Raw genomic sequence first — 8211 nt, 5'->3', positions numbered from 1 at the left:
CAAAAACAAAAACACACACAGCCTTAATTAGGACAGTGGGTAATGACAGGCACTACACTAATTGGAAGAGACACAAACATAAGATAAGTGGCTCTGTTATCTGCTTCTGTGAGCCTACCACAGTAGTAATAAACTGTAAAGTAACAGAGTATACTAAATAAAACCACAGATAACCTCAATTAGTGAGAAAAAAATAGGGTAAAAATTAACCCCTATATAGGCATCTACTCCCAACAACCAGCACCATGAGGTGAGGAAGGGGGATATACAACCTGACACCAGGACAGTGCAGGACAGGGAGGCATAACACTCAGCGCCAGCAGTCTCTCCTTCAAGTCTCCCTCCGTGCAGCATGCAGGATAGGCAGTGTCTGACTAACACTCTGGCACACCTGTTTGAAACAGGCACCAGAAGGAAGGAGAGAGGCGGGAGTTATGTCAACCAGGCAGGAAATTTGAAACAAAGGACCTGCACTGGGGCTGGGGGTGGAGCTATGGGCTGCTCAAAAAATGAACCCCCTCCCGGAGCCTAACCAGGGCTATATGCCCATATAGGACCTGCAACAGGTCAGCCCTGGTGGCCTAGAGGGGAGACCGAAAAAACGGGACCCCTCTGCCGGGACCGCCGGCGGTGCCTCCTCCGCCAGCGGTGGTCGCCGCTATAGGTATGCCGGAGCCCCACGCCGGAACTCCGCTTACCTGACTGAATCTTCCAAACGCTGCAGCGGCTCCCCCGATGCCTTGTGGAGATGCTGAGGCATCTGGCCATGGAGGTCAGAGACCCAGCACAGCGTGCTTCCTTCTGTTGCAGTGCACTGTGCACAGCGCCTGCAGCAGGCAACCTACAGCACCTGGTGTTCCCATGTGGTCTCCCACAAAAGTACTAATCAGGCCTAACACTGCTTAGCTGCCAAGAGCGGATGAGATTGGGCCTATTCAGTGTGGTATGGCTGTAGGTTGAAATAGAAAAAAACAAAACAAAAACAAAAAACCTGAAGTTTAAACCAGGGCTGAAGAACAAACCCTGCTCCTACAAATGTGCCTGGTCCTGAGGCACCAAGAAAAAAACTGATTAGCCTGGGGCAGGGCAGGGTATTAAGGAGGCCATCCCAGCTGCACTCTCAGAAGTTTAACTCCTTGGTGCCCGGTCTGGAGGACCTAGAATATCCCATGGTACCAGTGGTCCACCATAGGCTGAAGGAAAAATGTTTTTTACATAGAAGATGCAACATGATTTAGAGACAGATTGAAAGTTAGGAACAAAGGACAGTTTAGAGTCAATGAGTGTCATTGAGTGCCAACATCTCTGTGAGAGATGTTAAAAATATCCACTAAAAATGCAAGTGTCGCTCACATTTGTTATATAAATTCAAATAAAAAATGTTGCATAAAAAACTACTATATTTCCTATATAAGGTAAACATTGCTGGTCATTATGATGAATACATATGTCTGCTTGGCAATTCTAACACTTCACTTGGCACTGAAAGGATTAAACAACAAAAACACAGGACCACTACATATGGATACTAGAAAGGGTTGGAACTGAACTCTTATACAAAGTAAATGGCAAATCAATTATAAGAAGGGTGAGTGCTATACTTGGTTTGTACACTAATTTAAACCATGGCATAAACATCCATTTGCACTGGAGCATATAGGGGTGAAATAATTTGATGGTCATCAACCATTAAATGATTTTTCCCCTGTTCAAAAAAGTTAGTCAGTCTTGACAGATCTATATTTGCGGCGCGCAGCTCCGAGAACCGGGGCAGGATGCTGATGTCCTGTGAAGTCAGCCGTCCACCCCCGGTAGGCAGTGGCCCGCCTGGATACCCATGGGAATAAATTAGAGGATGGGGTGAGGACAGTCGCACAGGAATATATAGAGCTTTTGTTAATGCAGAAAAACCCTCATATGTTGTGTTCCTTAATTAGAATGAAAAAGTGAGGGTGTGCTACCACTGGACATGGATTGACATAATTGACATAATTACAGGGGAAAGAAAAGTATGTCGCTGTATGTCAGTATAATGTTTGTAAACTGATGGATGTACTGTAGTACTCAAACAAGGTGAAAAATCTGGATCCATATACCCATACCATCAGATTAATATTTTAATCGTATACAAGGTAAGTGTCTAATAAGGTGGGTATATCGATGGTGAATACCACATATATTATATACTAATACTAATATGTGTTATACTGGTTCTATATCCTCCAAAATACCAGGTCTTACTAGTCAGGGGGTGAGGAGTCTTATCGCCACCTGCACTTTATAATAACCCCCAGTAAAATAAATGATGGTCTCTTATTGATCTTTTGTGTGACAATATTATACTGCATAAACATTACAGGGTGCCCAATGGCAGGGGACACTTCCTGGTTTCCGAGGAGGATGCCCCGCTATTGGCGCAATCAAACCATGTGACCAATAATGTGCCGCCGAGGGCTGATCACATGACACATGGCATGACGTCTTACATCATATACATAGCCCCGACTCATCCAGAGGGGTGGAAGTAGCCTCACACTTTGGGCAACAGATTAGCTGCCCAATTGGCCAGCTCAGTACACGTGAGCCAAATGCAGTAAAAGATTGACTGATGAATGTAATAAATATTATAAGTGGAGACAGTCGCCTGGTTAGCCTGAGGAAGCTATTGCGAAACACGTGTTGTTAGCATAGACTGTGTTGATATTATCCAGAATATGTTGAACCATAGTAGGTTATAGGGGTCCTATCCTCCTGACCGCTGCCCATAGGTCTATTTAGACTGGACAAATGTATCATAGATTGAGCAGTGGTTTCAATGCACACATTCATTTCTCAGTGTGGCACAATAGGCATCTGAAATAAGAAATTAATTATTCAGGAACCTCATTACCAAATAACACCACTAGATGTCACTATATGACCACACCATGAACATGCTGTTTGGAAAATGGAATAACATGAGCTATCTGTGTCAAATGTTACAATTGTTTCTAGTTCACTCTGGGCTGCATATCAGGCATATTGAGTAATTGTTTAACCACACAAAAAAAGATACAGTGTTTATATAAAATTCTTTGAAGTGTATATATGAGATCGAACACCTTGTTCTACAGCTCAAAGCATACTGTAACACTGTATGTCATTTAATAAAGCTCAGCTCTTCAATACCAGCTGTAATACAGTGATCATTCCCCTCTGCAATTGTTTTTGTCAATAAAGACTACACTATATTCAGCATAATAGGGGATTTATGATCAAACTTCTAAAGTTCGGCCCCTCCTACATCATTATTGGGACTCTTCCCCCGTAAATCACATCACACAGTCCCACCTGAATACATTTTACAGTTAGTGGTGTGTCTCCTTATCACTTATTAATAAAGATTGCAGGAGTCCCACTTTGAATATTAAACACAAAAATATATTTTTGTTTTAATTTCCCCAACATGATGTTTTAAATGAGTGCATCCGTCTAGCAACTTCTTTTTCTCCTTTTTCTCTGTTCTTGCTGGTTATTAACTCAAGTTAATAACCAGCTACTACAGCGGTTCCTTACCCGTTACACCACAGGGTTTCAATACAGTTGTGTGCAGTTTTCATAAGATCCTTTTTCCTTTGTCCCCTCAACTGAAAGAACCCTTTTCTCAAAACAAATGATTGATGATCTAGGTAGATTAGAGGAATGGTCAAGAGCATGGCAACTACAGTTTAAAGCCAAAAAATGCAAAATCATGCACTTGGGTCTCAAAAATCCAAAGACTAAATATGTTATAAATGGCACTATAATGGAAACTACTGAGGAAGAGAGGGATCTAGGTGTCACTATTTCAGGGGACTTAAAGGTAGGTAGGCAATGTAACAAAGCAAAAAAGAAGGCAAGTCATATGCTTGATTGCATAGGGAGAGTTATATGCAGTAGAAAGAAAGAAGTAATAATGCCACTGTATAGGTCATTGGTACAACCTCATCTAGAGTACTGTGTTCAGTTCTGAAGGCCATATCTCCATAAGGATATAAATACATTAGAGACTGTACAAAGAAGGGCAACTAAAATGGTGCATGTCCTAAATCATGTCAATACCTAATTAATATAAAACCGATGGACAATAAGTAAAGTGTGCAGTTTACGTACTGTGTCCGTAAACATACCTTTTATTCCTAGCTACAGGTGAACTAAAGCGTAGCACCATGTAGTGAACCTTATCCGTGTATCACACACGCTAAACCAATACCCTGAAGACGGTATCCTTTCGCAGTACTTAGTACTTAGTTATAAGTAAAAACACCAGGTATAATTTCCTTTGAACCTTTCCGTTTATTGCGAATAATAGTCGAGATGGTATCAATTCCAGAATAAGGGTACAAAGTTCTTAACCGTATATTTTAGTCCCTAGCTGACAACAGGGGATTACAGGAACAGATTATACAAATCACCTTTCAATACAAACAATATAAATTGAAAACGGGAAAAACAGATATAAATACAATCAGCCACGGTACAAATGCAAGGAAATGAACAGTTACCGTCTCTCAACACACGGGCGCAACTCGGATCCGAGTATCCTGTATTCTATCCAGAGTACAGTCCAAGATTGAAGATAGTAGAAGGAAGGATTTTATGCTGGGTTCATCATTATATAGTGTTCGAACAAAAGGGGACAGTAAAGTTCTCCATTGGCCAGGAGGTCAGATATCGCTACGATTGGTACAGTAGAATGCACAGCTGTCTCTTTGTCCACAGGCTTCGTCATAGGTTTAGAAGTCAAGCTGTGCAATCCTGTTATATCCGGATCTCCCGATTACACTGTCCTCATGGCAATGTGACCATTAAATATGTATTTGTTCCATAACTTCCAGCTGTTACAAGTTGCATACTTTAAACAAGAACAGGAGCGCTGCGCATGAGAGACGGAACACACAGATGCAAAATATGTTTAGAAAAGATCATGTTTTACCATTTATTTTTTGTGTAGCGAATTTAAACTATATGTCTATATTTTATTATTTGTGTGTGTGTGGGATATGGGTTTATGTTTATTAATATGGCTGCACACATGGATCGCATTATTATTCCACCTGGTTCCTATACTCTATTTACGTAACTCTGCAAACCAAAATGGCGGCCATACTATGTTGTGGTGTATATGCAACTCGACTTCTACAAAACGTATCAGGAAAGACTAAAAGATCTTAATATGTATACTTTAGAGCAGAGAAGGGAAAGGGGGGCATGATAGAAACTTTTAAATATATCAAGGGTTTTAACAAGGTACGGGGGGGGATTCAGGAGAAATTTGAGGAAGGATTACTTCACAGAAAGAGTAGTAGATAAGTGGAATAGCCTCCCATCAGAGGCAAATACAGTAGATCAATTTAAACATGCTTGGGATAGGCATATTGCTATCCTTACAAAAAAAATAAGGATCAAATATGGTTTGAGGTAACATGTTTAAAAAAGGGGCAGACTAGATGGGCCAAGTGGTTCTTATCTGCCATCAAATTCTATGTTTCTAAGAACCAACAGTTTTCGACATCTTGCACCTTAACAAAGACAAATGTCAAAATGCGTTGGTGCTTTTTAGAAGAGCCATTATGTGTAAAGTGTTTCTGGGATGGATTTAAGCATAGTGTAAGCGGACTTCCGTTAGTGACACTACCGTGACCCTATAGAGAAAGAAAATACCCATTCACCACCAATATTGAAGGCTTCTCTTATCTCCAACATTTGGAAATCAGTTTTGTATTGGCTGTATTAGACATACAGTACTATACCGTGACATTTTTTCTCCCTCTCTGTTGTTTTCATACATACTAAAAACATCTGGAAGAAGAAGTGGAGAAGAATGGGAGAAAGGAAAAAGATAGAAAAAATAGAAAGGACTGTATCTCATACTTTACACTCATTGGTGCAGGTGGTAAGAGCGCAACTGAGGAGAATATCATATTTTGGTACTTATGTATTATCTGGGCTCCCATGTTAAATGCACCCCATTTTTTCATACCCCTTCTATCCAACTACGCATGGAGTTGATTTTATATAGTGTGGCGAGCGCAGCGAGCCACCGTGCCCAAAGCGTGACGAGCGCAGCGAGTCCCGCGAGGGGACGCGGTCTCATAAGAAAAATGGGAGCCCAGATATTACATAAGTACCCATATTTTTGCTGTTTATATGTTCTAAGGCAGGCTTGTACAACGTTGGCCCTCCAGATGTTTTGAAACTACACATCCCAGCATGCTTTGCTAGTTTTGCTATTCGAGAATACTAAAACTATTGCAAAGCATGCTGGGATGTGTAGTTTCAAAACATCTGGAGGGTGAACGTTGGACATGCCTGTTCTAAGGGGTTTGGTGACCTTTACTGATATCCTATTTTATAGCTGCTCTTGGCACAGTTGAAATTGTCATTTATATTGTGGTTTTCATGGGGACGCCCATAAAATACTGGGCATTCCTATACGCCATCCTCGCCAGCCTCCATCGAGCCCCCCTGTGTGAATGCCTTGGCGACTGTGCAAGTTGCTGACAGCAGCTGCACAGTGGCCTTACAGATGCATATATTAGCATATACACATATGCAGAGATAATACATCAGTACAACGATGCGAATATGCCGGGCACCGATTAAACCTGAATTAGGCCCTACATTTTCATCTCAAATTGCCATTTAACTACTAATTGCAGTGTACTATGGGGGCTATTCACATTTGTTTGGTCCTGTGTGCGAATCTGCACATGCGCAGGCGGGTTTCTGCACATATGCAGACGTATGGTGAGTGCACCCACGGCAAACTTTTGGTTCGCCGGGTGCACGCACCCATGGCGGTGTGCGGGTGGCGGAGATGGGCGGGGGCGCCGGGCTGCCCCATTACCATATGGGAACGCCCAGCGTTCCATGGGTGTTCCCATGAGAACGCCCAGCGTTCTCATGGTAATGAGCCAGTGATGCCGGTGCGGGGGGCGGTTAGCTGACATCACCGGATGTCAGCTGCCCGGCCATATCAACGCCAGCGTGCACACATATGTAAGTAACTTAAAAGTCCCTTATATATGCGTGCACGCAACACATCATTCGATGGTCGTAGACCATCAAAAGATGTGGCAGTTACCCGAGGCATGCGAATGGATGTTTCTGGAAAACATCCATTCACAGCCTGTGCGGGGCGAACCCGCACTTCGAGGGGGCGGCGGGTGGGCGTCCATTCGCCGGGCGGGGTTTGGTGGACTCGCAAGGCTGCAAATCAACCAGAATAACCCCCTATATCTATGGTGCAAAAGAACTCAGTCTTGTCTATAATTATACTTAATGACCAGGCATCAGATATACTGTATGTACACTTGTAATTTATGCTGAACGGGCAGATTTAAATTTGGATTTTTAGTTATGCCTTTTTTTAGTGTTCTGGACTATCTTAAGACTTTTTAATTTTTTTATTTTTTTACTTTTTATTAAGCACTTTCAAAATGATAAGGAAATGTACATACAATTTGAATAGTCTTCAAGCAAGAAGAAAAGTGCAATACAGTATACAGTACATCGAATATCATTTTGCAGTGAACAATTGAATAGTTAAATAAAAGGCAATGTACAGTTACTTCATCTTGACTGTACTTTTACATAAGAGATAATATATCTGTTATCAAGACTTATTATTATAGTATATTATTGCAATTTATTACCTTTATCTGGTACAGCTGATCAGGCAGATGTGTATTTACTTTCACGGTTCATTAAAAGTAAATATTTTTAAAGAGGACAAGTACATTATAAGTAATTACACTATAAAGATTATCACCTAATGTTTTTAATGATAACTACTGTAGCTCATTTTGTTAAATTGTTTAATGTATTATATATATTGATATACAGATGGAGCACCTCTGATCCTTGGCCAGGGATCGCCAGCATGCCTGCGATGGTGATCGCCGGCGCAGAGGTGCTCCATCTGACTTAGTCCCAGTTTCAGGACGGCGCTGTGGCGGCATCTTACCCGTCTCCTCTTCAGGGAGATGGGCAGGGATAGGGGGGACGGCAGGGTGACGAGGGGCACCAGGGAGGCGGAGCCAGCTCTGTAGCCACGGGGTGTGCGCGAGCGTCTCGTGCATGCGCGCTCCTGGCAAGAGCTGGCGATAGAATTGCCAGCCCCAGCAAAGATGGAGCCTGCTCCATCTGTACTATTTTGTACTGTTTATTAAATAACTCTTGTGATTTTGT

General features: G+C 42.1%; 1 pseudogene; it reads right to left on the bottom strand.

Annotated features, from left to right (window-relative positions):
• Positions 1-838: 838 nt before the first annotated feature.
• LOC146039709 (5S ribosomal RNA) lies at positions 839-957 on the bottom strand (annotated as a pseudogene).
• Between the last annotated feature and the right edge of the window lie 7254 nt (positions 958-8211).

Source organism: Crinia signifera, chromosome 9 (genome assembly GCF_055691185.1).
Source record: "Crinia signifera chromosome 9, ASM5569118v1, whole genome shotgun sequence".
Taxonomy (NCBI): Eukaryota; Metazoa; Chordata; class Amphibia; order Anura; family Myobatrachidae; genus Crinia; species Crinia signifera.
Note: the sequence above shows the minus strand (reverse complement) of the source record. Positions and strands in the feature narration are given on the sequence as shown.